The sequence below is a fragment of the Gopherus evgoodei genome, chromosome 10 (genome assembly GCF_007399415.2).
Source record: "Gopherus evgoodei ecotype Sinaloan lineage chromosome 10, rGopEvg1_v1.p, whole genome shotgun sequence".
Taxonomy (NCBI): Eukaryota; Metazoa; Chordata; order Testudines; family Testudinidae; genus Gopherus; species Gopherus evgoodei.
In genome coordinates, this window is record NC_044331.1 from 54,619,228 (window position 1) to 54,642,607 (window position 23,380).

Below are 23,380 nucleotides of genomic sequence, written 5' to 3' on the forward strand. Positions count from 1 at the left end.
GCTGCAGTTCTGCCATTTCAGTTCATGCTGGCCATTTCCCTTGGCCAGCATCTTGTGTGCCTTCAACACCAGTGCACAGAGAGTGTAAAACATGCCTGTTCTGAGTTAAGAGCATTTGACACCCTCTTTGCTTTGAATGAGGAATAATACACAAGGGTCGGGGCAGGGGAGAATCCACCTCGAGTCATTACTGACAGATAAAGAGGAACAGATCACAGAACTAAAAATTAATGGTATCATAGATACAAGTGATCATGATGGTGCAAGCAGAATAAAGTTCAGGCCAGTAATCTATCTACTTGGTGCTTTGACAGGGCCAATTTCACAAAGCTGAAAACAATTATGAGTAAGGCCAAGATTTTAGCACAGGTATTTTTAGTAAAAGTCACAGACAGAATGTGGGCAATAAACAATAAATCATATAAGCCAGAGCCCCACCGCCCAGGGCTAAAGTTGTGGAGGTCACACAAAATCATGGAATGCGTGTCCTCCCTGACCGACTCGCAGCCTTAATCATGAGCCAGATCAGCTGGGAAGAAGAATTTAATGAGAAAAAGGTGAATTATAATTTAGAATAATTTAAAAATACCTCACTAGATACTCAAAAAACCACAATTGAGGAAGAAAGCTGTGCTGTTTAAAAAACCAACTTGATTTAAAGGGGAAATGAGGGTAGTTGTAAAAAAAATGAAAAGATAATATATAACATATGGAAGAAGAGGGAGATTGATAGTAATGAATATAAATCAGAGACTAAGAATTGTAGAAAATTGATAAGGGAAGCCAAGGGATACAAGAGAAATCTATGGCCAGCAGAGTTAAGGACAAAAAGGAGTTTTTAGATATATTAAGAACAGAAAGAATCCTGACAATGGTATCGGTCCATTACAAGATGGAAATGTTAGATTTATCAATAATAATGCAGAATAGTTCAGTAAATATTTCTGTTGTGTATTTTGGGGAAAAAACATGATGCCATCTCATCTCATCATATGATCATAACACTCTTTCCATTCCATTAGTATCTCAAGAGGATGTTAAAACAGCAGCTACTAAAGTTCGGTATTTTTAAATCAGCAGGTTCAGATAACAGTCCAGCAAGCTCCTTGGATGCAAGTTAATATTGATTTCCAATAAACCTTAAAACACTGGGGAAGTTCCAGAAGACTGGAAAAAGGCTAACTTTGTGCCAATATTTAAAAAAGGTAAACAGTATGATCTGGGTAATTATAGGCCTGTTGGTCTGACATTGACCCAGGCAATATAATGGAGCAGCTGATTTAGGACTTGATTAATAAAGAACTATAGGAGGCTAATGTAATTAATGTCAATCAACGTGGGTTTATAGAAAATAGATCCTTTCAAAACTAATTTGATATATTCTTTTTGATGAGATTACAAACTTTGATGATAAAGGTAACAGTATTGATATAATATACTAAGATTTTTGTAAGGTTTTTGACTTGGTGCCACATGATATTTTTAATAAAAAATCTAGAATGATATAAAATTAACATGATGGCATGCATAAAATTGATTAAAAACTGGCTAACTGATAGATCTCAAATGTAACTGTGAGTGGGAACTCATCAAGTGAGTCAGTTTCCAGTGGGGTACCACAGGGATTGGTTCTTGTCCCTGCGCTATTTAACATGTTAGTGACCTAGAAAAAAACAAAATCGTTACTGTTAGTTTGCAGGTGACACAAAAATTGTGGAGTAGTAAATAATGAAGAGGACAAGTCACTGATTCAGAGTGATCTGGATCACTTGTAAACTGGGTGCAAATAAACAATATGCATTTTAATATGCTGTCATAAACAGATAGCTAAGGGTTAATGTTCTTTTACCTGTAAAGGGTTAACACAGGAAAACCAAACACCTGACCAGAGGACCAATCAGGAAACGAGACTTTTTCAAATCTGGGTGGAGGGAAGTTTTGGGTGTGAGTCCTTTGTTCTTGGTCTGTCCTTTTCTCGTCTCTGAGAGTGATCTTTCTATCTCCAGGTTTTCCAATCTTCTTTTTCCAAGTTGTAAGTACAAGGGTAGTAAAACAATAGGTTTATATTGTTTTTTTGTATTTACATGTGTGTAGTTGCTGGAATGTGTTAAATTGTATTCTTTTGGAATAAGGCTGTTTATTCACTTTTTTTCTTAAGCAATTGACCCTGTATACTGTCACCTTAATACAGAGACTATTTTTATGTCTTTTTCTTTCTTTTTATATAAAGCTTTCTTTTTAAGACCTGTTGGAGGTTTTCTTTAGTGGGGACTCCAGGGAATTGAGTCTGCAGCTCACCAGGAAATTGGTGGGAGGAAGAAGTCAGGGGGAAAATCTCTTTGTGTTAGATTTACTAAGACTGACTTTGCATACCCTCTGGGTGAGGTGGAAGAGAGATTAGATCTCTCGGTACTTGTGTTTCCAGGACTGGAAGCAGGGAATCTCCTAGGGTCGTCCAGGGAGGGGAGCCTGGGAGGAAGTAACAAGGAAACAAGGGGAGGGGGTTACTTCCCTTTGTTGTAAGACTCAAGGCATCTGAGTCTTGGGGTCCCCCAGGGAAGGTTTTGGGGAGACCACAGTGAGCTAGGCACTGTATAATTCCTAGCTGGTGGCAGCGATACCAAGTCCAAGCTGGTAACTAAGCTTGGAGGTTTTCATGCTAACACCCATGTTTTGGATGCTAAGGTCCAGATCTGGGAAAAAATGTTATGACATATGCTTACAAAGAATGAAGGTCATACTTACAGGATGAGATCTCCATCCTAGGAAGCAGTGACTCTGCAAAAGATTTGGGGGTTATAGTGGATCATCAGCTGTGGCAAAAAGAGCTAATGCGATATTGGGATCCATAAACAAGGTAATCTCAAGTAGGAGTAGAGCGGTTTCTTACCTCTGTATTTAGCAGTGGTGCGACCACTGCTGAAGTATTATCTAGCTGTGATGGTCCCTATTGTATTCCACTGAGGGTTACGCATGAGCACCATGCGTCCGGAGCTGGATAATTTGGAAGTAGTGTCCGTTAGTCCGCACAGTGTGCCTTGGCTTGCCTCTTTCTTCTGTCTGAGGTCATAAAGGGTGGAGCGAGTTGACCGCCTCTCCAGTTCCTTCTCAACATTGCATGGTCCAGGTTGGAACTTTCTGTCCTCGTCTCTGACACACTTTAAAATAAGATAGTTGTACATAGTTTTAAGAGTTTTGTAGTAGTTTTACCAGTTTATTGTAGATTTATCATAGTTTTAGTGATTAGTTTAGATAGATTGGGGGGGAAAGGGTTGTTTTCTCAACATCCTTCCCGCCCCCTCAGCACCTACGAGCGGGTACCGAACTATGCCAAGGTGGCCGGGCTTCATACTCTGCTCATCCTGTCCGTGCTCCTTGGTCAACAATGAACACCAATGCTGTCTCTACTGCTTGGAGGAAGCTCACATTGCATCCAAGTGCAGTATTTGCCAATCCTTCCCCAGCTACAAACCAAGAAGACTGGGCTCAATGCCTCTGGAAGCACCTCTTGGAGGTGCTCAGACCCAGGCTGGGGAAACCCCCTCCCTCCCCTTGTAATCCTCTAGACCAGGGGTTAACAACCTTTCAAAGAAGAGCCATGTATTTTTTTTTTGGTCTTTGACCAAAATATTTTGAGAGCTGCATCACATGCAAAGCTACTTGTAGAGTTAGAATTTATCAGCTAATAATAATTGAAAATATTAAAGTTATTACTACTCGCCAATACTTTTAATGTGATTTCTGCCATTTGAATTTGATTATAAACAGCAGGGGGCTCTGGGCTGGGGCAGGAGATTGGGGTGCAGGATGTGGTGCGGAGTCTACGAGGGAGTTTGGGTGGAGCAGGGGGTTGGAGTGCGAGAGGGTGTGCGAGGTGCAGGCTGTGGCTGGGAGGCGTACCAGACTCTGCATGCCTTCATCCCCAGCACTGTCCTCACAGCTCCCACTGGGGGCAGTGCTTGAGGGCACGGCCAGCACATGGAGACCTGCTGCCTCCATCCTTGCAAGGGGTGCGCAGCGACATGCCAGCCGCTTCCGGGAGCAGCATGGGGATAGAGCCCTGCTGTGCCGCTGGCCGGGAGCTGCCTGTGGTAAATGCCTTCTGGTCAGAGCCTGCATCTCATGCCCCCTCAGAAAATGACTGCCTGCAAGGGAGCAGCCAAGGAGCCACAGGTTATCGACCCCTGCCCTAGACTGTTTATAGCAGTAGCAGAAAGACTCAGGGCAGGTTATCTCCACTCAGAGAATTGCTAAATGGATTTTGGGTTGCATTAAACTCTATCAACTGTCAAGCCTACCTCCCCCCACAGGTGTGCAAGCTCACTCCTGGAGATCTCAGGGCTAGTCTACACTGGCAACGGCAGCGCTTTAACGAGCCTTGTGTGGTCACTGCTCAGCTTTCTCCCGGCGCTCTAAAAAACCCCACATCCACAAGAGGAGTTGCTATCGCTCCCAGCACTGGTTCCCTGTCTACCCTGGTGCTTTACAGTGCTGAAACTTGCTGGGCTCGGGATATTTTTTCACACCCTGAGCGAGAAAGTTGCAGCACTGTAAATTGCCAGTGTAGACAAGCCCCTCAGGCTTCATCCATGGCCTCCCTTCAGGATGTGCTGCTTATGGACATATTTAGAGTGGCCACATGGCATTCTTTGCACTCCTTTTCAGTGCACAGTTCCTTAGTACAGGACTTGGCAATGGAGGCTGCCTTCAGTATGGCAGTTCTCCGCATGACTGTCCCCATCCTCACACTCTCTCCCGACTTAGTCTGTTTGTTAATCACCTTCAGTGGAATACAATAGGGACCATCCCTTGAAGAAGATGAGGAGATTACTTACTTGTAACTGGGGTTCTTCTCTATCTCGCTTCTTGCCCTCCTTCTCCTCTGCTATGGATCTGTCTGGTTAGCAGAGGAGAAGGAACTGGAGATGCGGTCAGTCCGCCTTGCCCTTTAAGACCTTGGACGGAAGCATGAGGACCAGTGAATGCTACTTTCAAATTCTCTGACTCTGAACACATTGTGTGCATGATTGACCTTCTGTGGAATACAAATCGGGACCACACATCTACAAGAACCTTCACCCACAGGTAAGTAACCACCTCATATGTGCCTTGTTGATTTTTGTTATCATTTTAATCAGAAGTTATTGTGGTAATAAATTAAACTCTTTATGGAAGTCTGAGTGTTTTTAACAGCATAGTTACCTTTATCAGCCAAACTTGTAATCTCACTAATAAACTGTCAAAGTTTGTTTTTACAAGACCTATTTTCAATAAAACCATGTTGATTGGCATTAATTACAAAACCATCTTTTAGTACTTTATTGATAATCTGACATCAGTCCCGGGCAAAGTAATGGAATAGCTGAAAAAAGAACAGGCCTATAGTTACTCAGGTCATCCTGTTTACCCATTTTACATATCACAACTTGAGCTTTCTTGCAGCCTTCGGCAGCTTACTGCTCCTTCTCTCTTCTTCCATTCCTGTCCATCAGCTCCACAATGACAATGGAACCGAATGAAGTCTGAGCACTATTTTCTCTCTTGCACCAGTTTCAGGGCTTCATTCATCTTTAATGTTTTTTGTTCTATTTCATTCTTCACTGTATCTATCCAATGCATCCTCAATCTTCCTCTATTTCTAGTTCCTTGCACTCCGGTATATATCGCCAGGTATGGTACGCTTTCTGGGTCCATTCTTGACACATGTCCAAACCATCGCATTCATCTTTCTTCACTCTCTTGTAACAGCATTGCTTCTTGCCCTCGCCATTTTCTTGTCTCTTTTTTATTTTCTTCAGTCGTGAAACTCTTAGTATTCCCTTCAGTCAGTTCACTTGTGCAGCCAAAATCTTTTGTTCATTGGCTGTTCCTGTACTCCAGCATTCTGACCCATGCAGCAGTATTGGCATGACAGTTGTCTCATATACACTGATTTTTGTATTTATTGACATATCTTTAGCTTTCCAGACCTTGCGGAGTTTTCCGAATGCAGTAGTGGCTATTCTGAACCTTATGTCAACTTCACAATTCCCATTCTTTGATACTGCTCCTCTAAGGTAGACTACTTTTTCAAATTAGTATTCTAGTTCTTTATCTCAGAGTTTGATTTGTACCTCTTTCTCTTGTCTTCCAATTGCCATAATTTTTGTCTTCTGTATGCTGCTCTTCAATCTGAATATTTTGCTTTCCCGTTCTACCTTGGTCAATGCTGTGACATCAATATTGTCTGTGAATATAAGGTTATGCACTGTCCTACCTCATAACACAACTCCTCCTGCTTCATCTCTCAGTGCTACAGCCGTTACTGCTTCCAGTATTAAATGAACAAATTGAACTTATTCCACCAGGATTCATTAAATATTAACACCAACAGTCTGGACACTTCCTTGGTGAACTCTCTTAAAATTCCTGGGTGCAAGTTATCAGGGCCTGATGGTTTTAAAATATTTAACATCAGTAGATGCCATATAGCATCCTCCTTAGTTGGAATGGAAAGTATTTCACCGTCAGATGATATGAGCACATCATCCAGCTTCTTTGCAAATGCAGAACAGAAATATTTATAGAACGCTTCTGTCTCGTTTGCATCATTGGTAATGTTACCATTTTCATGTAGTGTACAATTGTCAGGATTCTTTTTCTTGTTGTTCATTTACAGTAGCACTCATTTTGTGCGAGGTGCTCACCAACACTTAAGGAGGAGGTCCCTGTTCTGAAAACTTGATAATATAATGATGGAAGTCAGGAGAAAGGAAATAGCAATTGGCCGCTTATATACAAATCAGCAAGTTTCACTGTGGGCAGCATGGCAGAGGTAAATCCTTAAAGGGTCTTATGTGGGTAGCATAGGGCCTTAAGCCCAGACAGGTCAGACCATGCATAGGGGACTGCATGGAAGAAGACAGGGAGGTGATTGGAAATCTGAGTGGTAGGTGAGTTTGGGAGCATTGGTAGAGTGGAGGGGACACACGTTTGCTGTTGCTCCATTTAAAATGCTCCTTCTTATTGTGCCTAACCCAGGTTGAGGGTTGCTGCAGTGGAGGTTGTTTGCAGGGCTCTAAAGGTTTAGGATTTGGTGATTGATAGTGGCTGGGCATCTCCTTCAGGATCAGTGCCTTCTCATGGTTGATTTGATCTCTCATGATAGATACACCTCTACCCCAATATAACGCTGTCTTCGGGATCCAAAAAATCTTACTGCGTTATAGGGGAAACCACGTCATATCGAACTTGCTTTAATCTGCCGGAGTGCACATCCCTGCCCTCCAGAGCACTGCTTTACCACTTTATATCCAAATTCGTGTTATATTGGGTCGCGTTATGTCTGGGTAGAGGTGTATTGTGATTCTAGTTTGTACTGGCAATAAGTATAAATGAATGTGAGAAGTTGCTTTCAGATATTTTAGCACTTGAGACATTCTTGAAGTTAGCCATGCAGTGTGTATCAGTGAAATGGCTAACTGACATGAAGGACTGTAAGTTAATGCGACACTAATAGAACTCTGCAGCTGTATGAAACCCAGCTATCTGAAAGCCTGGGAATTCAGAGTCATGGTTGCAGTGAATGTGGAATCTTCTGAAAGCTAGGAAGTTCAAAGTGACGCTTGCACTCCTGGATTCTTTATCCATGCTGCCAACCTCTCTTCTAATGGTTCAGCTGCAGAGCCTTGTGAGGCATTCAGTCAGTGTGTAGTTTGGGTGGTGTGGATGATGTAAATTGAGACTTTTGATTCATAGTGGAACTATGATTGAGACTGGGTTGTATCGGGCTGTAAACAGAGGGATGCAGGGAGGGGAGGACGTGCAGGAGTGTCTGGTGGGATCCATGGCCTATGTGTATGTGGGTGTGTCTGAATGAACAGTATTGGAGCAGTGGTATTTCCAGTGTGAGTCAGACTCACTGTCTCTTTGCTGCTAATCGTTTTCTGACTTCCAGCTACTGACACAATTCTGCATAAGATGCTTTACACTACAGAGATTAGTTTCCGCAGCTATATTGGTTGGGAGTGTGAAGAAAATACCTCACTACTCGATATAGCTACGCCAGCATAAGCCCTAGTGTAGATGCAGTTATACTGGCAAACAAGTCTTTTGGAGAACTAGTTTAATCTGTACTAGCAGCAGTTCTTTTGCCTGTATAAGCTGCTTCCCCCCTGTGGGAGGGAGTTTGCTGGTATAGGTTACCCAGTAGAACTATACTAGGAAACCTTTAGCGTAGAGCAGTGGTTCTTAACCTTTACTGCAACCTGCACTCCTTTGGGTCTCAAAAATATGTTCTTGCACCCAGGGCTGGTACAAGGATGTTTCGCGGTCTAGGCGAAACTTCCACCTTGCACCCTCCCCCGTCCCCGAGCCCTGAGGCGCCTTCCCTGCGGCAGCTCCCCTCCCCCCCGCCCTGAGGCGCTCCACTTGCGGCAGCTCCCCATCCCCCCTCTGTCCTGAGGTGCCCCCCTGTGGCAACTCACCCCTCCGCCCCCCGGCCCGGGAAGCTGTGCGGCAGCTCCCCGCCCCAGCCTTAAGCTGACAGGCGCCGCAAGCCTGGGAGGTGGGAGAAGTGAAACAGTGACATGCTCGGGGAGGAGGCGGAGCAGGAGCGAGCTGGTGCGGGGAGTTCCCCTGCGTCCCTCCCCCTCCCCTGCCCCAGCTCCCTCAGCCTAAATGCCGGCGGTGACTGGGACCGCCAAAGATCCGGCTGCCGTGGTTGCCGCCGAAGAAAATGCCGCCCCCCAAATCCTAGTGCCCTAGGCTACCGCCTAGGTCACCTAATAGGTTGCACCGGCCCTGCTTGCATCCCTTATCAAAAATCGTTGAAGTAGGTCAGTTCGTTAAACCTGGATATATCATAACTATAAAATGAAAGAGATACAATTGCATATTTATTTAAATTTTGAAGTTAAAATTTAACTCAGTATTTGTTAAAAAATGTATCATGTTAATAAATACATAGGTTTGCTGAAACAAAGTAGTTGTACTTACGTGCCTGTGCTTAATTTGTGTTTTCGATGATTTACCTTCTAAAAAAAGCTAGCATGTCTCGCACCCCCAGAAAGAGCATCTCGCATTCCAAGGGGGTGCGTGCACCCCAGGTTAATAACCACTGGTGCAGAGCATAGAACAAGGCCTGCTGTTAGTATCTGTAGCTCCTGGTCCTGGATAATCTAAGATACAGATACTGCAAAGATGAGCGCCTTGCAAAAGTGAAAGAAAACAACTAACACTTATCAGGCAGTGAACTCTGAACGTTGTGTTTGTGATGTGTAGGGTGACCAGATCTCCCTATTTTATAGGGACAGTCCCAATTTTTGGATCTTTTCTTATATAGGCTCCTATTATCCCCTGTTCCCATCCCAATTTTTCACATTTGCTGTCTGGTCACCTTAGTGATGTGTTAATACAGCCAGCCTTATTACACAGGAAATTTGTACGTGGTGCATGAGTGCATTCATGGGAGAGCGTTCATTATGTACAGGGGCATCATTCAGAGGGCTGGATGGGGAGAGCTGTGTGTGTAGTAGAGCTGGCTGAAAGTTTTCATTCAAAATTTTTTCTTCAAAATGGAAATGTCAGTGGGAATTGGTTTTTTTTGACTAATTTTGTTGTGAGTTTTTTCTGTTAGAAACTGCAAACCCAAATGCCAATTTTTGTTGTGTTGTTTCTGGCAGCCAAAACCAAAAATCTCAACTAATCAGGCAAAAATTTTCAATAAAATATGCAAATTTATGCCTGACCAGCCAGAATTGTATGATTTCCAGTCGTTGAAAACAAAAACAAAACAAAACCCCCAAAAAGCAATTTTTTTCATTTGTTGAAATTTTTCACAAGGAAAAAGCTGATTTCCCAACCAACTCTATCTAATCTGTAGCAAATTGCAAAGTTTTATGAACCTCACGTACAAACATGTGCACCTGTACTCTCATGTACCCATCCTCTTAATTTACACACATTCCTCTCCATGTGCTCATGAACATCTACTCAATTACATTTGTACTCCCTCTCACTCAACCGAAGTTGTTCTGTTCCCCGAGTAATACGTCTGCTGTGGCATCTCCGGTAGTATGCACCATACGTGCCACCCAGACCGAGTGTGCAGGAATGCTTTACTCCCACATGCTGAGTGCTCTCAAATTCTCCAAGCCCATGACATGCTGTGAGGAAGGCAGGAGCTGCAGCACTGGGGCCTTGGAGCTGGAAATGGAGTGAGCTTGTTACAGCAAGCAGAAATGCTGGTTTTGCCGTTGGTGAGTGCCTTACCTCCCTTCCTCCTCCCAGGTTGCCAGGACTGTTTCCTCTTCCCCTCCTGTTTTGTCATTCAGGATGGAGGATGCTCTAAGAGTCTAAGGCAGTGGTCCTCAACCTTTTCCGGGTGGCGGGCGCTGGACAACGAGCCACCGAGGACCGTGGCCAGTGGACAAGCATCTGCCGAAATGCCCCAAGAAGCGACAACACCGTCAAGAGGTGTCGCCACCTAAATGCCACCGAAAATCAGCAACATTTTGGCAGTGACACCTCTTAGTGACGCCGTTTTTCAGCGGCATTTTGGTGGCGACACCTCTTGAGGATGCTGCTTTTCGGCGGCGATGCCTCTTGATGACTCCACTTTTTGGCCGCAGCTGGCCTGCCAGCCAGTATGTGGGCGCACATAGATGCCCTGGCAGGCGCCATGGCAGGGACCCCTGGTCTGAGGGCAACAATGATCAGTTGGACAGGCCATGTGGAAGGCAGCCAAGTCTAGTAGCAGGGAAACAGCTTTGCCTAGAGGAAGGAGGGCTTTGAAATTGAAATGAGATCTTTACCATAGCACTCCTGCCAGGGTCTCTTACCCCAGTTAGTTCATTAGGGAACTCCTAAGGGAAATCCCCTGCTTTCCTGAGGGCATAGGGATGAGGGGAGCATGCCAGAGAAGAGGGTAGAGCTGGATCCCTTGGCAGTGAGGGAAGGACCTAGTGATGGGATCTGGCTGGACACTGAATGTAGCAGGGAGGCTGATCCCAGTCTCTGAGATTTACTGCCATGTTTTTTTGGGGGGGGGGTATTTATTTATTTTTTTTCTGGTGTAGACATACCCTTGATAGCAGGAACCCTCTCGTTTTACAGGGCGCACTCTCATAATTGCCAGCTCTCCTGATTTTATCGTCAGTCTGGTGAGATTTGGTGCTTTGCTGAAATTCCCAGCTGCTGGAGTCCAGCTATTACCTGACAATCTTAGCTTTCATTTAAAAAAAAACTCCAAAACTTTATAGCCCTCCTGTGTACAGAAAAAAGCTTGGAAACATGGACCCTAAATGTTCCCATGCCAGAAAGGAAGTACAAAGAGCTCAGTGTATTTTTTTCCTAAATATCTTGATTTTTTGGGGGCCTGACTCATGATTTTTGAATGCTTGGGACTGGTGATGCTTCCCTCTGCATGAGCCCTTCTTTATTAAAGGCAAACATGCGAAGTTCCCTCTGTGACCTTCATCTCTGGGAGAGAAGTGAAGGCGGCTGCTCACATCAGCCTTTCACGTACACTCCTAGCTCTCTGAGGTTGCTGCAGTCTGCTGACCAGAAGGATAGGGTGTTCCCATGTGCAGTGCAGGGCGCACACAGTGAAGCATTGTTGGGCTCACAATGCCCGACAGAGATGTTTCTGGCGAGTATGGAAAAAAGGAACCATTTGCCCCAACCCAGGAAATATTTACATCTTTCTGCAGGTTAATTTATCATGAGAAAGAGTTTCATTCTCCAAGCTGGAAACTCTAGGGCCCCAGCACTAGTAACAATGCCATGCACCAGCAGCTCAGCCCTGTATTAAGCTCGCAACCTCTGAGATCAAGTGAATCCTGGAGACGGGAGTGTGGGCTGATCCCAGAGCCTGGGATCCCATTAGTCAGGAAGATTTCTTTTGAATGGTTAGTTTGTAAAAGTTTTACACAACTACTTCAAATAGAGGCTCATAAGGGGAATGCTAGGCAACTTTTAATTATAAGCATCAGTCTACACTCCACCGATAATTTTTTGGCCTGAGGGCCACATCTGGATATGGAAATTGTTTGATGGGCCATGAATGCTTATGGAATTGGAGTTGGGGTGCAGAAGGGGGTGCGGGCTCTGGGGTAGGGCCAGAAATGAGGAGTTCAGGGTGCGGGAGGGGGCTTCGGGCTGGGGCAAGGGGCTGGAACAGGAGGTTGGGGCATGGGAGAGGGTAAGGGGTGCAGGGTCCAGGCGGCGCTTACCTCAAGCAGCTCTTGGAAGCAGCGCCATGCCCCGCCCTGCGGCTCCTCTGTGGAAGTGCGATCAGGTGGCCCCTCACACTGCCCTGTCTGCAGGTGCTGTCCCTGCAGTTCCCAGCCAATGGGAGCTGTGGGTGTGGCACTTGGGGTGGGGTCAGTGTGTGAAATCCCCTGTCTACTCCTAAATGCAGGAGATGGAGGGGGGACATGCTGCTGCTTCTGGGAGCCTTGGCACGCATGCACGGAGTGGTCTCCAACCCTGGTCTGTAGCTGGAACGTGGGAGCAGGGCAAGCCCCAGACCCCGTTCCCCAGCAGGAGCTCAAGGGCCGGATTAAACAGGCTGGAGGGCCGGATGTGGTCCCTGGGCTGTTGTTTGCCCACCTCTGACCTATAGTTACCCATTGGTATTAGGAAATGATGACATCTGTTCAGTGCAAAGAGAGAACAAAATACTAGAAAAAGTCAATTAATTCATGTTTTTCTCTCACAGTAAATGCAAAAGCCAAACGCTCGTTTCACCAAATTAAGCATAAATGTGTACAATTATTGCATACATTTTTGTAAATTTTGACCAGTGGCTCACTATTTTTCTGAGAATGAGGAAGATTGGAAATGTTAATGTGCGAATGTCCATTTCATGTATTATTCAACAGCATTACAAAATGTTTCACTTTCAGTAACACTGGACTATATATTCAATAAGGCACTTATGCAAAGGTGGCTAAGCAGATGAGACAAGTTATTAAGTCATAACTAATAATGCACAAGTCTTATGTTATTCAATGTTTATATAACAGTAGCACAAACATGCCCCTGTCAGGATTGTGGGTGTGACACAAACACACGTGAATATACAGTGCCTTCCCCAAACAGCTTGTACTGCAGAGGTCCCCAAACTATGCCTCCTTTGGGAGGGCTTGGCGGAATGTTTGGGGGTGGGTGGTGCAGCTGGGGCCTGGCCTAGCCCCCATAGGGGTTAGGGAGAGAGCACCACCCAGTTCTGCTCCTGGTTCTAGCTGCCGGCTTGGGGCTCCAGCTGCTGGCTCCGTGCCTGGGCCTCCACTCCCTGGGGCTCCAGCTGCTGGCTCCGTGCCTGGGCCTCCACTCCCTGGGGCTGTGGCCCCAGGCTCGGCCGCTTTAGTCTTGATGGGGGTGTAACCCTGAAAAGTTTGGGGATCACTGTTCTTCTGCAAGAAGAGAAGTGAAGAAGTAATAGTCGTTTATTAATAACAATTTTGTTTTGGGCCAGTGCACAGAAAACAAAGTACTACAACAAAACTGAAACTAAATCCAAAATGATAAAATGTTAAAATAGTTATAAATACAGATTAAAAAGGATATACAGCATTAATCTATACACAATCGTCAGGCCCCTTGCCTTTTCCTTATTTTTAGTGGCTGACTATGCAGATAGGGTAACCACTCGATACATTATCAGTTCCTAAAACACATTGTTTTCTGAGAGATCATAGATAAAGGCATCTGGGACAAAAACACAGAAAGCCAGTTTGACCTTAAATGGCAACACAAATTACAATGTAATAATGAAGTAAATATTCCATGCCCTAAACTGCATGGACAGAGGCGTTTACATTTCTCAGTGCCAGCATCTTGGCCTTTTAAGTAAGTTGTCTGCCTGGGTCGGAAATGAAGAGCTGTAAAGGCCCTCCTGAGTGTGTTATTACAAGGACTGGGTAAATATCTGGCATACACAAGTCTTTTTTTAACAAGGGGAGCCAACATGACATATTTGAAATAGAAACAACTGCCATATCTAGTTGATTATTCATATCCTATATTCTCATCTTGAATAGGGATTTCACATTTTTAAACTTAAATCTAATCATTTCCAATTCTCAGAAACATGGAGAATGCGAAGAATTCTGAACATGCTCCAACTAAGGAAACTTGTGTGAGAAAGTCCTCCTGAGCTGTTCCTCCAAGCATAGCCTGGGCAGAGGCTGTGGGTGCATAGTATGAATATGAAGCCAAAAATTAATATTACAACATTGACTTTGGACAGAATATCCATTCCTGCCTCAGCTCTAAGCAGAGAAACTGGGGTATTATTTGGGAGACCAAGGATCTGTCTAAGAAATTTGTTTTGACTTGCCTCCAGTCCTGTGGGATCATTCCACCCCCATATTTCTGCACTGTACAAAATTTGAGCTCATAACTTATTCTCAAACTCTCTTATAGGCTGGTGCAATTAAGTTGCCTCTATGAGTCCAGATAAAACATAACACAGCTTGCACTGAATTTGAGGCCTTCTCTTTTATTACTTGAATATGCTTATCCCCAAACCATGTTGTGAGAATCACATACCCAGGGAGGGGAAAGAGCTAACTTGTTCAATATTTTGCCATTGATCCTGCATTTATGCAACCTCTGTCTCCAATTAATGACATTTACTTTAGTTTAGGAATAATTTATTAAGAGGTCCTCTTATTGATAGTATAAGCCCAATGCATTTAATATAATGCTTCAATACCAAAAGTATTTGTGACAATAAAACCATATCGTCTGCATATAATGACAGACACTGGGTGATTCATGATGTTAGTGGGAAAATACTGAATCCCCATTAATGGTACAACAACGTAGAAAAGTGGTTAAGACAGTCCTTTCACCCCCACCCCCTTTGTATTTGGGATGGAATCACTTAATTCCCCATCCAGCCTATCAAGAAGAGAAATGACAAGAATGGGGAACAATCACACAGATAGATAGTTTTTCTAGACAGAAATATATTTGCAATGAATTTTACTTTATCTGTTTAAAGTAAGTGTTGATTTTCCCCTCTTGCACCTGTGCAGTTCTACAGTAATGCCCTCAAATCTTTGTGATTTTGGTGAGAGCAAGGGTACTGAGCACCACAGAATTGTACCTTTCGTAATGTGCAAGGTTTGGCTTTAAATCAGCCAGTTTGATAGATTCATAGAGTGAATCTGCTATGCTTCTCTCCTTGACATTGGAAGATCATATATCAGGGATAGATAAGGGTGTCATTAATGCCAGGTGTCTGGGACTCTAGCATTGGTAATCTTCTCCGCATTTAGATACTCGGAAATTAACTAATTCACTTTTTAATCTTCAGTAGGCTAAGAAGATAGAGCTCCTTTGATCTCTCACTGTAATATAGGTTTGTCAGACCTCAAATCATTCTTGTATCTCTTTTCTGAGCCATTTCTGCTTTGTTTCAACATCCTTTTCAAAGTGTTGGCACTAGAACTTGACGCAGTTTCCAGAAGTGGTATTACCAATGCCATTTATGGAGGTAATGCTGCCTTCTTATTCTTACTTTGTATTCCCCTCTTTATACATCCAAAGATTGTTAGCCCTTTTTGCCACAGCATCACACTGGGCTCTCATGTTCAGTTGGTTTTCCTATGACCCGTAAATCCTTTTCAAAGTCATTGCTTTTCATGATCTAGTCCCCCCATCCTCTAAGCACAGCCTGTATTTTTTGTTCTCAGATGTATGAGCTTGCATTTGTCTATATTAAAATGTATGTTGGGTAATTGCAGTGAGTTTACTGATTGAGACAGTTTATTCTATCTGTGCTTTGTCCTTATCATTATTACCATGCCACCAGTTTTTGTGCCATCTACAAATTGTACAGCCAGGGCATATAAAGGCATTTCTTCCAGATCATTGAAAATGATATTGAATAATTTGGTCTGAGAACCAATCACAGCTGGATCCCACTAGGAGGATCCCCCACTTGATGATCATTCTCCATTAACAATCTATCCAGTAGCCAGGTTTTAATGACACTATATGATATGCATCATTGACTTGGTATAGTGCCTATATACTGTGGTAAAAGTCCAAGAATGTCAACACAATTACCTTAGTCAACCAAACTTGTAATCTCATCAAAAAATTATATCGGGTTAGTTGGACAAGCTCTGTCTTCCATAAAATGAAGATGATTGGCTTTAATTATGCTATTATTCTTCAGTTCTTTACTGATTATGTCCTGTATCAGCCATTACATGATTTTGCCCACAATCAGTGTCAGGCTAATCAGCCTATAGCTACCTAGGTCATCCCATTTATCCCTGTTAAATATTGGCATATTAGCTCTTGCAGTCCTCTGTAACTTCCCCAGTGTTTCAACATTTATTAAAAGTCAACATGAATGGCTCAGAGAGCTCTGTGGCCAATTCTTTTAAAAGTCGTGAGTGCAAGTAATATGCTGTTGCTGATTTAAAATTATTGAAATGTAGTTGATGCTGTTTGACATCCTCCCTACTTACTGTTGGAACGGAAGATATTCCTGTTATCACTGTAACATATTAATTCATCACCTAGCTTCTTTCCAAATCCATAAATATTTCTGTAACATTTTATTACTTACCATGGGCATTGGACGCCTGAGGACTTTGCTAATGTAGCCTGAGCCTTTCACTTGCAGGTCACCAGCCCAGTTCAGTACAGTTTAAAAGTGGTTGCCTGGAGTGTTTGGAAGGCATTTTGGGGCTCTTATTTCCCCATTAGTGAGCATTCGCCCTGAATGACAAACTCAGGCCTTAACAAACTTGCTGTATTTGTTAAGCAAGAGCAAAGCCCTGTGTGAGTACTTCTAAGTCAGTTTAGAAATAGCTTATAGTGATTTATTTACCTTCAGCTCATCATCAGCTTCACTTAATCAGTTATAGCGATTTCTAATCCAGTTTAAGACTGTTCACACTGGGCAAGTTTGTGTGTGGCCAACCCCTCAGTCAAACAGGATTGTTCTGGAAAATACCTTCTTGAGTACCTGGAGTCCCTGCTTCGCAGGTTGTTCTCAGAGCAGGCACGTGCTGCCTAACAGCTTGTTATGTAAATGTCTGCACCTCAGGTCCCCACAGCAGCCTGCAGGAGGATTTGTTCTGCTGCCTCACTGGGGCCACTGTATGTACTTGTCTGAGTTTCTCTCCATTGAGCATCAGGTGACCCCTCTTTAATTCTAAAGCCAAGAGCTGCTCCAACATTGACCTGCCTATGCTCTCACACACTATGCCCCCTCTGGCATTGGGTGGGAACAAATGTGCTTGTGAGCGTGCACGTGCGCATGCGCATACATACACACACACCTCTCTCTCTCTCTCTCTTTCTCTCTCTCTGGCATTTGGGAACCCGGAGCTGTCTCTTCCATGAGTCAATATAAAGTAAATATGACCGTTTTGTCACAGAGCTAGCCTCCGCAGTTACCCAGTGTTTTTACTTGCAGCAATTCAGAGAAAACAAATTTCAGATATCTCCGAAGTAGGAATGTAGCTGCCATGCTTGCAGCAGATAGTGACTCATGGACAGTTAGTGTTGGGAGAAAAATATGTGAAGGTGCCAGCAAAATCATGCTACATCTCCCAGTAGAGTAGCCTTTTGGGTGTGGACCGGACTTTGCCCATATGACTAAGCACAGCCCAGACTGTAGGATTGTTGTGTAAACTCTTACGTGATATAGGATGATTCATGCATCTGGATTCCCAGCTTGACCTAAGGACTTGTTTGGGCCATGTGCTGGTTTTGATCAGTTCCTAGTATCTTACGCACTTAAGCTGTTAAGTCAAACTGCACTGGCCCTGTAGGCTTTGCTGGAGCCAACGACAGGCTCCATACACAACAAATAAGAAGGTTTCCAGATGACATTTGGTTGGAATTCTTTCCAAGCATTTAGTGAAAATGCAGCTGAGAGAAGAGAGTTGCTTGAGGGGCTATCAATTTAGCTTCTAAGAATGTGATGTAAGCTCTTCCATAAACACTCGTGTTGTATTTGGTACATGTGAGGCTAGTTGTGTTAAGACCTTTTAGGCTGACACCTCCACACATTGCAGTGACTGTATGATAAGAATGTTTCAGGGAACTTTGGCCTCTTGTCAGGCTCATTTGACAAATACTATTCACTTCTGAACTGCACTGAGAGTATGTTTTCAGATTCCATAGCTTGAGAAACCTGCCTTGTTCCCAGTCTTAGTCAATGATGGGGAATTTGTCAGCATATTGCATGTTAGGATAAAATGCAGAGGGCTGTCTGTTTTCCCATCTCTTATTTTGACTAATACTCTGATGCCCTTGTTTAGCTCTGTTGTGCTCTGGGGATCAGTATTAATCTCCAGCCTCCCTGCTGGTTTGTCCTGGCTTGGAGTTAGTACAGCTCTGATACCAAGGACAGCAGTAAAGGTATGCGTGAGAACTAACACCCACATTCCTTTATGGTGCCCTTGGGTATGTGAAGCAGTGCAAGTGTCTGGCATCATTCTGGAGGTTATTGTACATAATGGTTGACTGATATGATTACTGGTGCAAGACGATCTCTATTCCTGGAGCTAGAGGAATTCTCTAGCTTTTTAGTGCCTAACAGACCACATCAGCATGTAGCAGCAGGAGAACACTGAGTGGAAGTAAGGATGTGGCATTATATCTTTATATGGCATTAGTGAGCCCATTACTCACTACTGTGTCTAGTTCTGCTGTCTGCAATTCAAAAGTACATTGACCGATTGGAAAGGGTTCAGAAAAGAGCTACCAGAGTGGCTGGAGGTCTGGAAAACCTGCCTCATTGAGAGACTAAAGAAGCTCAATGTACTTAGTTTATCCAAGACCAGGTTAAGAGGTGAGCCATGGGGTCTACATGGGGAAGACATTTCTGATAGTAGAGGGCTCTTTAATCTTGGAGATGAAGGCAGAACAAGACACAAAGGTTGGAAGCTGAAGCTAAAAAAATTCAAACTGGAGATAAAGTATTTTTTACAATGAGGGTATTTAATCACTGGGACAACTTACCTAGGGACATGGTGGATTCTCCATCACCTTGAAGTCTTTAAATCAAGGCTGGATATCAGTCTGAAAGTCAGAAGTTGTGATGCAGAGTTTCTTTGTCCTTAAGTGATGCTCCAGTGATTTCCCTCCCATATGTTGCTGTCCCTGCCGCCGTCTTTTGCCACCTGCCAGATTTTCATGAGAAGGCTGGAGATGGACAAATGGCTCATATAAACTCTGCCAATGTAACCTTTCTGCTAGGCAGTGTGACAGACCCAGACCAGTGGGGTACAGGAGTCTGGTAGAGGGCAAATATACTGGTCACTGGCTGAGTAGTTTTCTGTTCCCTGAGTGACCAGAGCAGGGGCTGCACTAGAGTAATCAGGAACCTACTAGGACCAATTCAGGCAGACAAGCTGATTAGAACACCTGCAGCCAATTAAGGCAGGCTAATCAGGGCACCTGGGTTTAAAAAGGAGCTCACTCCAGTCGGGGAGGGGGAGCCAGAGGAGAGGAATTGTGTGTGAGGAACTGGTAGCAAGAGGCACAAGGAGCTGAGAGGGTGTGCTGCTAGAGGACTAAGGAGTACAAGCGTTATCAGACACCAGGAGGAAGATCCTGTGGTGAGAATAAAGAAGGTGTTTGGAGGAGGCCATGGCGAAGTAGCCCAGGGAGGTGTAGCTGTCATGCAGCTGTTACAGGAGGTACTATAGACAGCTGCAATCCACAGGGCCCTGGGCTGGAACCCGGAGTAGAGGGTGGGCCCAGGTTCCCCCCAAACCTCCCAACTCCTGATCAGATATAGGAGGAGTTGACCCAGACTGTGGGGAAAGCAAATCTGCCAATAAGCGCAGGACCCACCAAGGTAGAGGAGGAACTTTGTCACAGCAGCAACAGGAGTAACAGAAGCCAGATTTAATAGGAGATCAAGGGTCCCTTTTAAAATAATTAAAATGGTCAGCTCAAGCCCCACTTGACACTTTGTTCACGCCCAGATTTTAGACATTTATAATCTAACCATTGGGACCCTCTTACAGGTGTTTTTTCACCACTTGCGAGCACAAGGGAGTCCTGGAGATAGGAAACACATATATTTTTTATTCGGTAAACAAGATAGATGTTTCTTAACATAATAAAATAAAATTAGCCAAACCCCAAAGTGTGTACGAAGGGCATGGCCAACTCCATGGGCTCAGTTATAAATTCTCTGGCATTTTGGGGGTCTGAGACTTTATTGAAGCACAATCCCGTTAACCAGGCCAAACTGGATCTAGTCTACTCATCCATGTTCAGTTCCATGACATCAGCTCCACAAGGGTCCAGAAGCCTAGGCTGGAAGCCAGCACAAAGCAAGACACCCAGTGCCTGTCTTTCTCCTGTTCATCTTGGGCTCACTACTGAATTCAAGCTGCTATCCAATGAGTGACCCATTTCTCACTTCACATAAAATGGCACCATTTCTCAGAACAGCCCACAAGCAAACTACAGAAATGCAGTATAATATGCTGTACTTGGCAGTGGTGGTTCAATTTTAATTCCTTGATAAGGTGTCATTTTCCAATGAATTTACAGCACTATATTTTGTAAAATTAATGAACTCTTAGTAATCTGAGAGGAGACCTCTCTCCAGATTTGTGTCTGTGTCTTAGATTTTGCAAAAGGGACGCATTGTGATTTGAAAGTATTGGTTCAACATACAGTCCCCTCCACACCCACTGTGTGGAGGGGATGGGCCAGGGCTCCACCTCTTCCTCACCCTTGCTGTGATAGGTAGGGCCCATGGAGTTATTAGCAGAGAACTCTGCTTAGGCAAATTAGATGTCTTCAAGTCAGCAGGGCCTAATGAATTACATGTTAGCATACACAAGGAACTGGCTGAAGAGATCTCTAAACCATTAGCGATTATCTTTGAAAACTCATGGAGGACGGAAGAGATACCAGAGAACGGGAAAAGGGCAAATATAGTACCTATCTATAAAAAGGGAATAAGGACAATCCAGGAAATTATAGACCAGTCGTCTTCACTTCAGTACCCAGAAAGATAATGGAAGAAATGATCAAACAATCTATTTGTAAGCACCCATAAGAAAATAAATAACAGTCAACATGAATTTGTCAAGAATAAATTATGTCAAACCAAATTAATATCTTCCTTTGACAAGGTAACAAGCCTCGTGGATGGGGGGAAGCAATAGATATCATATATTTCAACTTCAGTAAGGCTTTTAATGCAGTCTCATATTATCTTCTCTTAAACAAACTAGAGAAATATAGCCTAGATCAGGCCTGCACAACTTGTAAAGCGGCGAGGACCACATTACTCCAAAGAAAATAGCTGAGGGCCGAACCCCCCCCGCCCCGCGGAAACACCCCCCCAGCACCTCCCAGCCCCCCGCTCCACCAACGCCCAGCCCTGAGGAAACAAACCCTCCTTCCCCAGCGCCGCCCCACCAAAACAGCTGTGGGCCAAAAAGGAAGGTTGGGAGTGGGGAAGTGATACTTTATTTTAAATCAACCAGGGGCTCCCAGCTGAAGAGATGGCTGGGAGCCCTCAGCGGCAAATTAAAGGGCCTAAGGCTCCAGTGGCCGGGGGAACCGGGAGCTTTGTGGGGCTGGGGCAGGGAATTAAAGGGCCCAGAGTTCCTGCTGCTGAGGGGAGCTCGAGCCCTTTAAATCCTGGCCCCAGCCCGGCCGCCGGAGCTGTGGCTGTGATTCAAAGGGCTCTGGGCTGCCCGCAGCTGCGAGGAGCTCTGAGCCGTTTAAATCTCAGCTGCGGCCGGGATTCAAAGGGCTCTGGGCTGCCTGCAGAGCGCGGTGTTTCCCGTGTGCGGGGGATTTAGAATCCCCCTGCGGGCCGCACTGTGAGCCTCCACAGGCCGCATGTGGCTCACGGGTCGAATCTTGTGCAGGCCTGGCCTAGATGAACCTGCTATGAGGTGGGTGCAGAACTGGCTGGAAAACCAATTGAGCTTGAAGAGGCCTGCTAGGATCTGTCCTGTGTTCAGTACTATTCGATATCTTCATAAATGATTTGGATAATGGTATAGAGAGTACGCTTCTAGAGTTTGTGGATGATACCAAACTGGGTGGGGTACCAAGCGCTCTGGAGGACAGGATTAGATTTCAACATGATCTTGATAAACTGGAGAAATGGTCTGAAGTAAATAGGATGAAATTCAATATGGACAAATACAGAGTACGAAACTTAGGAAGGAATAATCAATTGCATAAATACAAAATGGAAAATGACTCCTGAGGAAGGATTACTTTAGAAAGGGATCTGGGGGTTGTAGTGGATCACAAACTAAATATGAATCAACAATGTAATTCTGTTGCCCCCCCCAAAGTGAACATCATTATGGGATGTATCAGGAGTGTTATAAACAAGAAGTAATTTCGTCCACTGTACTTAGCACTGATAAGGCTTCAACTGGAGTATAGCATCCAACCCTGGGCTCCACTCTTCAGGAAAGATGTGACAAATTGGAGAAAGTCCAGAGCAGAGCAACAAAAGTGATTAAAGGTTTAGAAAACATGACCAACAAGGAAAGATTGTAAAAATAGTGTTTGTTTAGCATGGAGAAGAGAAGACTGAGGGGGGACATATGTCTTCAAGTATGTAAAAGGTTGTTATAAAGAGGAGGGTAATAAATTGTTCTCTTTAACCCCTGAGGACAAAACAAGAAGCAATGGGTTTAAATTGCAGCAAGGGAGATTTAGGGTAGACATTAGGAAAAACTTCCCGACTGTAAGGGTGGTGAAGCACTGGAACCACATCATCTAGGAAGGTTGTGGAATCTCCATCTTTCATTGGAGGTTTTTAAAGAACAGATTAGACAAGCACCTGTCGGAGATGATCTAGATATGCAGGGTCTAGATATGCAGGGACTGGACTAGATCTATCGAGATTCCTTCCAGTCCTACATTTCTGTGATTCTAACCCAGGTAAGTGCAAAGAGAATTGGGCCTATTGTCACATTCATATTTTTCTCCGTCTTCCTTGTAACAACCTTTTATGTACTTGAAAACTGTTATGTCCCTTCTCAGTCTTCTCTTCTCCAGACTAAGCAAACCCAGTTTTTTCAGTCTTCCCTCATAGGTCATGTTTTTTAGACCTTTAATCATTTTTGTTGCTCTTCTCTGGACTTTCTCCAATTTGTCCACCTCTTTCCCAAAATGTGGTGCCCAGAACTGGCCACTGTACACAACACAATAATTGCTAGCTTGTATTTATAGAAACATCACAAAACTGCAGCAGCAGATTAGTCACAGAAAGTACTCGGCAAATCAGCTAACTAGGGACAGAATTTGAGTGAATCGCTAGCTGTTCACAGCCACTTTGCATGCATGATAAAAGGCGAGATCTGCCTGACCAGTGAACAGCTTGGACTCCTTCCAAACTCAAGGATCTCTTCTCTTTCCC

General features: G+C 44.2%; 1 protein-coding gene across 1 annotated transcript in view; it reads left to right on the top strand.

Moving 5' to 3' along the window:
* RHBDF1 (rhomboid 5 homolog 1) overlaps window positions 1-23,380 on the top strand; it is a 99,023-nt gene that overhangs the window by 23,159 nt on the left and 52,484 nt on the right.